The sequence below is a fragment of the Mustela erminea genome, chromosome 18, assembly GCF_009829155.1.
Source record: "Mustela erminea isolate mMusErm1 chromosome 18, mMusErm1.Pri, whole genome shotgun sequence".
NCBI lineage: Eukaryota > Metazoa > Chordata > Mammalia > Carnivora > Mustelidae > Mustela > Mustela erminea.
This window is the reverse complement of record NC_045631.1, coordinates 15350755-15359197: the sequence shown is the minus strand read 5'-3', so window position 1 is coordinate 15359197 and position 8443 is coordinate 15350755. Positions and strand designations below refer to the sequence as shown.

At 39.4% G+C, this 8443-nt stretch overlaps 1 pseudogene; it reads right to left on the bottom strand.

Annotated features, from left to right (window-relative positions):
• Nucleotides 1-6658: 6658 nt before the first annotated feature.
• Nucleotides 6659-7582, bottom strand: LOC116577446 (annotated as a pseudogene).
• Between the last annotated feature and the right edge of the window lie 861 nt (nucleotides 7583-8443).

Here is an 8443-nt window from a genome sequence, read left to right as displayed (position 1 = left end):
GCGTTTCATAGATGGCTTTTATGATATTGAGGTATGTGCCCTCTATCCCTACACTTTGAAGAGTTTTGATCAGGAAGGGATGCTGTACTTTGTCAAATGCTTTTTCAGCATCTATTGAGAGTATCATATGGTTCTTGTTCTTTCTTTTATTGATGTGTTTTATCACATTGATTTGCGGATGTTGAACCTTGCAGCCCTGGAATAAATCCCACTTGGTCGTGGTGAATAATCCTTTTAATGTACTGTTGAATCCTATTGGCTAGTATTTTGGTGAGAATTTTCGCATCTGTGTTCATCAAGGATATTGGTCTATAGCTCTCTTTTTTGGTGGGATCCTTGTCTGGTTTTGGGATCAAGGTGATGCTGGCCTCATAAAATGAGTTTGGAAGTTTTCCTTCCATTTCTATTTTTGGAACAGTTTCAGGAGAATAGGAATTAGTTCTTCTTTAAATGTTTGGTAGAATTCCCCTGGGAAGCCGTCTGGCCCTGGGCTTTTGTTTGTTTGGAGATTTTTGATGACTGTTTCAATCTCCTTACTGGTTATGGGTCTGTTCAGGCTTTCTATTTCTTCCTGGTTCAGTTGTGGTAGTTTATATGTTTCTAGGAATGCATCCATTTCTTCCAGATTGTCAAATTTGTTGGCGTAGAGTTGCTCATAGTATGTTCTTATAATAGTTTGTATTTCTTTGGTGTTAGTTGTGATCTCTCCTCTTTCATTCATGATTTTATTTATTTGGGTCCTTTCTCTTTTCTTTTTGATAAGTCGGGCCAGGGGTTTATCAATTTTATTAATTCTTTCAAAGAACCAGCTCCTAGTTTCGTTGATTTGTTCTATTGTTTTTTTGGTTTCTATTTCATTGATTTCTGCTCTGATCTTTATGATTTCTCTTCTTCTGCTGGGCTTAGGGTTTCTTTCTTGTTCTTTCTCCAGCTCCTTTAGGTGTAGGGTTAGGTTGTGTACCTGAGACCTTTCTTGTTTCTTGAGAAAGGCTTGTACTGCTATATATTTTCCTCTCAGGACTGCCTTTGTTTTGTCCCACAGATTTTGAACCATTGTATTTTCATTATCATTTGTTTCCATGATTTTTTTCAATTCTTCTTTAATTTCCCGGTTGACCCATTCATTCTTTAGAAGGATGCTGTTTAGTCTCCATGTATTTGGGTTCTTTCCAAACTTCCTTTTGTGGTTGAGTTCTAGCTTTAGAGCATTGTGGTCTGAAAATATGCAGGGAATGATCCCAATCTTTTGATACCGGTTGAGTCCTGCTTTAGGACCAAGGATGTGATCTATTCTGGAGAATGTTCCATGTGCACTAGAGAAGAATGTGTATTCTGTTGCTTTGGGATGAAATGTCCTGAATATATCTGTGATGTCCATCTGGTCCAGTGTGTCGTTTAAGGCCTTTATTTCCTTGCTGACCTTTTGCTTGGATGATCTGTCCATTTCAGTGAGGGGAGTGTTAAAGTCCCCTACTATTATTGTATTGTTGTTGATGTGTTTCTTTGATTTTATTATTAATTGGTTTATATAGTTGGCTGCTCCCACGTTGGGGGCATAGATATTTAAAATTGTTAAATCTTCTTGTTGGACAGACCCTTTGAGTATGATATAGTGTCCTTCCTCATCGCTTATTATATTCCTTGGCTTAAAATCTAATTGATCTGATATAAGGATTGCCACTCCTGCTTTCTTCTGATGTCCATTAGCATGGTAAATTCTTTTCCACCCCCTCACTTTAAATCTGGAGGTGTCTTCGGGCTTAAAATGAGTTTCTTGGAGGCAACATATAGATGGGTTTTGTTTTTTTATCCATTCTGATACCCTGTGTCTTTTGACAGGGGCATTTAGCCCATTAACATTCAGGGTAACTATTGAGAGATATGAATTTAGTGCCATTGTATTGCCTGTAAGGTGACTGTTACTGTATATGGTCTCTGTTCCTTTCTGATCTACCACTTGTAGGCTCTCTCTTTGCTTAGAGGACCCCTTTCAATATTTCCTGTAGAGCTTGTTTGGTGTTTGCAAATTCTTTCAGTTTTTGTTTTTCCTGGAAGGTTTTAATCTCTCCTTCTATTTTCAATGATAGCCTAGCTGGATATAGTATTCTTGGCTGCATGTTTTTCTCGTTTAGTGCTCTGAAAATATCATGCCAGCTCTTTCTGGCCTGCCAGGTCTCTGTGGATAAGTCAGCTGCCAATCTAATATTTTTACCATTGTATGTTACAGACTTCTTTTCCCGGGCTGCTTTCAGGATTTTCTCTTTGTCACTAAGACTTGTGAATTTTACTATTAGGTGACGGGGTGTGGGCCTATACTTATTGATTTTGAGGGGCGTTCTCTGAACCTCCTGAATTTTGATGCTCGTTCCCTTTGCCATATTGGGGAAATTCTCCCCAATAATTCTCTCCAGTATACCTTCTGCTCCCCTCTCTCTTTCTTCTTCTTCTGGAATCCCAATTATTCTAATGTTGTTTCGTCTTATGGTGTCACTTATCTCTCGAATTCTCCCCTCGTGGTCTAGTAGCTGTTTGTCCCTCTTTTGCTCAGCTTCTTTATTCTCTGTCATTTGGTCTTCTATATCACTAATTCTTTCTTCTGCCTCATTTATCCTAGCAGTGAGAGCCTCCATTTTTGATTGCACTTCATTAATAGCTTTTTTTATTTCAACTTGGTTAGATTTTAGTTCTTTTATTTTTCCAGAAAGGGCTTTTATATCTCCCGAGAGGGTTTCTCTAATATCTTCCATGCCTTTTTCAAGCCCGGCTAGAACCTTGAGAATTGTCATTCTGAACTCTAGATCTGACATATTACCAATGTCTGTATTGATTAGGTCCCTAGCCTTCGGTACTGCCTCTTGTTCTTTTTTTGTGGTGAATTTTTCCGTCTTGTCATTTTGCCCAGATAAGGGTATATGAAGGAGCAAGAAAAATACTAAAAGGGTGGCAACAACCCCAGGAAAATATGCTTTAACCAAATTAGAAGAGATCCCAAATCGTGAGGGGGGAGAAAGGGGATAAAAAGAGGTTCAAAAAGCAAGAAAGAAAAAAAAAAGAGAAAAAAAGAAAAGAATTTTAAAAAAAGAAAACGAATAAAGAAAAATATAAAAAAGAAAACATATATATATTAGATAAACTAGTTAAAAAACGTTAAAAAAGAAAAGGGTAAAAATTAAAAAAAAAAATTTTACCCAAAGGCGAGAAAAAAGAAAAAAAAAAAAAGGAAAAGAAAAAAATTAAATTAACTGCAAGACTAAAAAAAAATCACAGGGAGAAAGCCATGAGTTCCGTGCTTTGCTTTCTCCTCCTCTGGAATTCTGCTGCTCTCCTTGGTATTGAAACCGCACTCCTTGGTTGGTGAACTTGGTCTTGGCTGGATTTCTTGTTGATCTTCTGGGGGAGGGGCCTGGTGTAGTGATTTTCAAGTGTCTTTGCCCCAGACAGAATTGCACCGCCCTTACCAGGGGCCAGGCTGAGTAATCCGCTCGCGTTTGCTTTCAGGAGCTTTTGTTCCCTGAGTGCTTTCTGTAGAGTTCCGGAGGATGGGAATACAAATGGTGGCCTCCTGGTCTCTGGCCCAGAGGAGCCACGAGCCTGGGGCCCCACTCCTCAGTGCGCCCTCAGAGAACAACGCCCAGTTACTCCTGTCTGCCTGACCTCTGGCCGCGCTCCGAGCTCACCGAGCCTGTGGCTGGTTCAAGGTAACCCCCGAGCTGTGAGCTTACTGTCGGCTCTGTCTCTGTAGCCAGTTTTCCTGTTCCAATACCCACAAGCTCTGTGACACTCAGACACCCCCGATCCTTCTGTAACCCTGCGGGACCTGAGGCCACGCTGACCCCGCGTGGGCTTTGCCCCGGTTTAGCCTCTGGAGCGATGTCCCTCAGTGGAACAGACTTTTAAAAGTCCTGATTTTGTGCTCCGTTGCTCCGCCGCTTGCCGGGAGCTGGCCCCTCCCCCCGGGGTCTATCTTCCCGTTGCTTTGGATTCATGTCTCCGCCAGTCCTACCTTTCAGAAAGTGGTTGTTTTTCTGTTTCCAGAATTGCTGTTCTTCTTCTCTTCGATCTGCCGATGGATTTGTAGGTGTTTGCAATCTTTAGATAAGCTATCTAGCTGATCTCCGGCTAGCTGATGTAATCTCAGCCTGCTACTTCTCTGCCATCTTGACTCCTCCCCCCGAAGGCAGAGGCTTTAACCCACTGAGCCACCCAGGTGCCCCAATTTTGATGGTTCTAATTGAATATCGTATCTAATTGCATTAGGTATATCTCCAATACATTTTAAATATGAACTTTAACAATGAATATCCTCATCTTACTCATCACTTTGGTATAAATGCCTCCTTTCTCCCCATTATGATGTCAGTTGTTTTTGTTGTTTTGGTTTTTGGTTTTTTTGGAGAGGGAAAGAGGGAGACAGTGAGAGAGGGAGAGAGAAAGATAGACTCCATGCCCAGTGCAGACCCTGATGCAGGGCTCAATCTCACAACCTTGAGATCATGACCTGAGTCAAAATCAAGAGTCAGACCCTTAACATACTGAACCACCCAGGCACCCCTAAAAGTAGCTTTTTTATAAAGACACATAATATTATATCATGTAACTGAAACATCAATTAATTTCCCAATTAATGTTTATTTTTAACGAGAAATGGGTTTTGAATATAATTAAATGTTTGAAGCATTCACATGAATGATAACATCATTTTTCTTTATATGTAGCTTTCTGGTTAACTTTTCCTAATAAGTATTATTCCTTGCATTCCTAGAATAACCCCCATGTGGTGAAGATGTTATTCTTTTAATGTTTTATTGGCCCCTTCTCATATTATTTTTTTAGAATTTTTGCATCAGTATTTCCAAGTCAGGTTCATCTGTGGTTTTGGTTCTGTGCAATATTTGTCAGGTTTTAAAATCAATGATCCTTGCTTTAAAAATGGTTTGAAAGATTTTCTTTCCCTTCTATATTTGAGTGAGTAACTGTCTTCAGAGGACACTCATGTTGCTATCTCTTTGCCTAGGATAGGAATGGCATGATTTTAGAGTAGAAATGCTTCTTTTGCATTGCCTCTTACCCAAGCCCATGGCACAGTGCCACACCATATAACAATATCTATATGACCTCCTGGGAAACCAGAGGCATAAATGGAATGTGATAGCTGTGACTTATGTTACCATCACCTCTCCTTGTGAATTCTCTTCATTTTTTGTAGTGGTCTTGGATACATTGGGATAGACTGAATGATAGTAATGAGAATGGGAACTGAGACTAGAATGATCACTTCTCTTTCCTGTATTAAAGTCCTGAAGGTTGGGGTGCCTGGGTGGCTCAGTAGGTTAAGCCTCTGCCTTCTGCCTATGTCATCATCTCAGGGTCCTGGCATTGAGTCCTGCATCAGGATCTGTGCTCAGCAGGGAACCTTCTCTCCCCCAGCTCCCTGCCTGCCTCTCTGCCTACTTATGATCTTTGTCTGTCAAATAAACAAATAAAATCTTAAAAAGAAAAAAAGTCCAGAAGGTTAAATGAGGTAGAGCTTCATGTATAGGGCTTCGCACATAGCCAGACATATAAAATTGCTCAACAAATTATAGAGAAGAATTTGTCATCTTTATAATTAAAGAAAAGTAATAGTAAATGTTTTTTTAATGCCAAAGAATAATAAAGTTTGATAACTTCTATGTGAGTCCATGTTTCTCACCTCTGCCCTATAACTCAGATATTGCCATGGCTGGAGTGTACCCTCTACTTGTCAAAACCCTAGTTATGTCTCCTGCACACAGCCTTACCTCCTTAGATATCTCTCATTATTTTATATCTTCTCTGTAGGCCACCTGTTGAGTCAGGAGAACACTGGGCATCTGGAAAGTAGGGCTCAAATCTTCATCTGCCTCTTTCTAATTGAAGGACAGCCCATAACACATTACTTTTCAGATTTGATTTTCTCCTCTGTAAAAGAAGGCTCTTATTGTCTATGCTGCAGGACTGTTTTGAGACTTAAAAGAGACTATCATATATGTGATATATAGTACATATGCACATACATTTTGATATTTAATGAACTGCTTGCTTTTTCTGAAACTACATGGCATGTGGAACTACCTTTTTAGCACTCATCTCTGTCCTTGTGGTGGATACAGTTTCATTTTTTCCAGAAGATAATTCAAGGAACAGAACTAAAATCTTAATGACTGCCGAAGCAATTAGGTATTGTACTAGGTATTGTTTTAAGTTTTTCAAAAATAACTGGAGGCATTAGTAATCTTTGTAAATATTACGGCTGATTGTGCAGAATCACTTTTTTTTCCCATTCTCTAGTTCTGTAGATGGCAAAATATTATAAATCTATAGAAAATGAAATGTTTGATTTGAATGGTTTCTGAATGAGTAAAGCAAACTAAGAATGATTTAATTCTTTGCTGCTAGTCAGTAGCATAGCTAGAACATGATCCCAATAATTCTTTGCTGTAAAAAGAATAATAACATGTACATATCAACAATCTCAATAGGAAGTCTCATGAAACTGTTACAAGATTTCCAAGAAGTGTAATTCAGTGGCTGGAAAGCACAAATGTAGATCCTTGGAAGGGGAGGACATTGGGACTGGATCTTCAAGTGCATTCTAATTGATGACTCTAATTGACTTTATGATATGACCTCACATTGGTTATAAAGAGAGTTTTTTGCTGAAGAGTTTCCCCAGGGCTGCCTTCATGTCTCAGTTTCTCAGACTATAAATGAAAGGATTTAACATTGGGGTCATTGCAATATACATCACAGTTATCACTGCATCCTTTAGGCTGTAACTAGACAGAGGGTGGAAATACATGCCCATACTGTCCCATAATACAGAGAGACAACTGTGAGGTGAGAACCACAGGTAGAGAAGGCTTTGAGCACACCCTTGGTGGATGGAACCTGTAAGACTGCGGAAAAGACATGAATATAGGAGATGATGTTGTATAGTAATGGCACAGAGAAAACACCAACCCCTAGATACATCATCTTCACATTAAAATGGATGTCAGAGCAAGATAGCTTGAGTAAAGAGGCAATGTCACAGTAGAAGTTGGCTACTTCCTTGTTGCCACAGAAAGACAGACCAGCTGTGAGCAGAGTGTGGGGAAGGCATTGGTATTTCCAACCACCCAAGACCCAACAACTAGGAGGACACATGTCCTAGGGCTCATAATTGTTGTGTAATGAAGTGGGCAGCTGATGGCCACAGCACAATCACATGCCATTGCAGCCAGGATATAGCTATCTGTGTTACCCAAGGCTAACATTAAACACATCTGTGTTAGGCATCCCCTAAAGGAGATGGCTTTTCTGCCTAAGACATGGTTTGCTAGCATTTTAGGGATGGTTACAGAGGAGAAGAGGATGTCAACAAAGGAGAGATTGGCAAGGAAAAAATACATGGGATTGTGAAGGCGAGTATCAGAGCGAATGGCCAAGATGATGAGCAGATTCCCAATCAGTGTGATGGGATAAATGAACAGGAAGAGGATGAAGAAGTCTTCCCATTGCTGTTAACCCTGACTCCCAGGGGAATGAAACCAAGAGTAAAAGACTGGTTGTCTCCTCTCATGGATCCTTCAGCAGAAAGAGGAGAGGAATCCAGAATTATTAATAAAGTTACTGTGTATAATGATCTTCCTAACCACCACATTTGGTTTCCATGGTTGTGGTGTCTCTGTCTGGACTTACTGAGTTCCTAGATAGCCAATATATGGCAGGGGCAAGTCCCTGTGGTCAGTGGGCCTAATTAACAATTAGCCCTGGACACTCATGTCTACAAAGTGAGTAAGCTTGAGTTAGAGGTTCTCATCCACCCAAGCCCACATCATCACCCATACAACTAAGGTTTAATAATTTAGCAGATAATTCATATTCTGTGGGCTAAGAATTGTGTTAGGCTTTGTGGAAATCACGAATATGTGAAAACACATTTTATGCATCCATTTAGTTATGTATGACATAGTCTCTGGTTTGAAAGACCATACAACAAAATCAGGAAGACAAAACTACACATAATTTTATTTATATATATTTATATAAACATATAAATTTTAATTATTAATATATTAATATAATTATAAAAATATATTTTAATAATTTTATTACACATAAAAGAGAAAGGACAGCAATTTGATGCCTTTGAAAAAACTATCCAGTGCAAAGGATGGCAAGTAATGAACATCTGGGGCAGTTAGAAATTTTTCCACTTATGAGAGTGAGAATGAGCCCAGACCCAGGAGGTAACAAGTGTCTGCTCTTGCATGAGAAGACTATAAATCACAAGACTACTGGGGTTAGGTTATAGTAAAAGGAGATAAGTGAATTTACCTTGCTCGTGTTCATTTTTAAAGTAAACATTTGCCTTTGATAGGTTTCATCTCTATTCCAAACCCTTTGCTCAGTGAAATAAGTCAAGCAGAGAAAATTAATT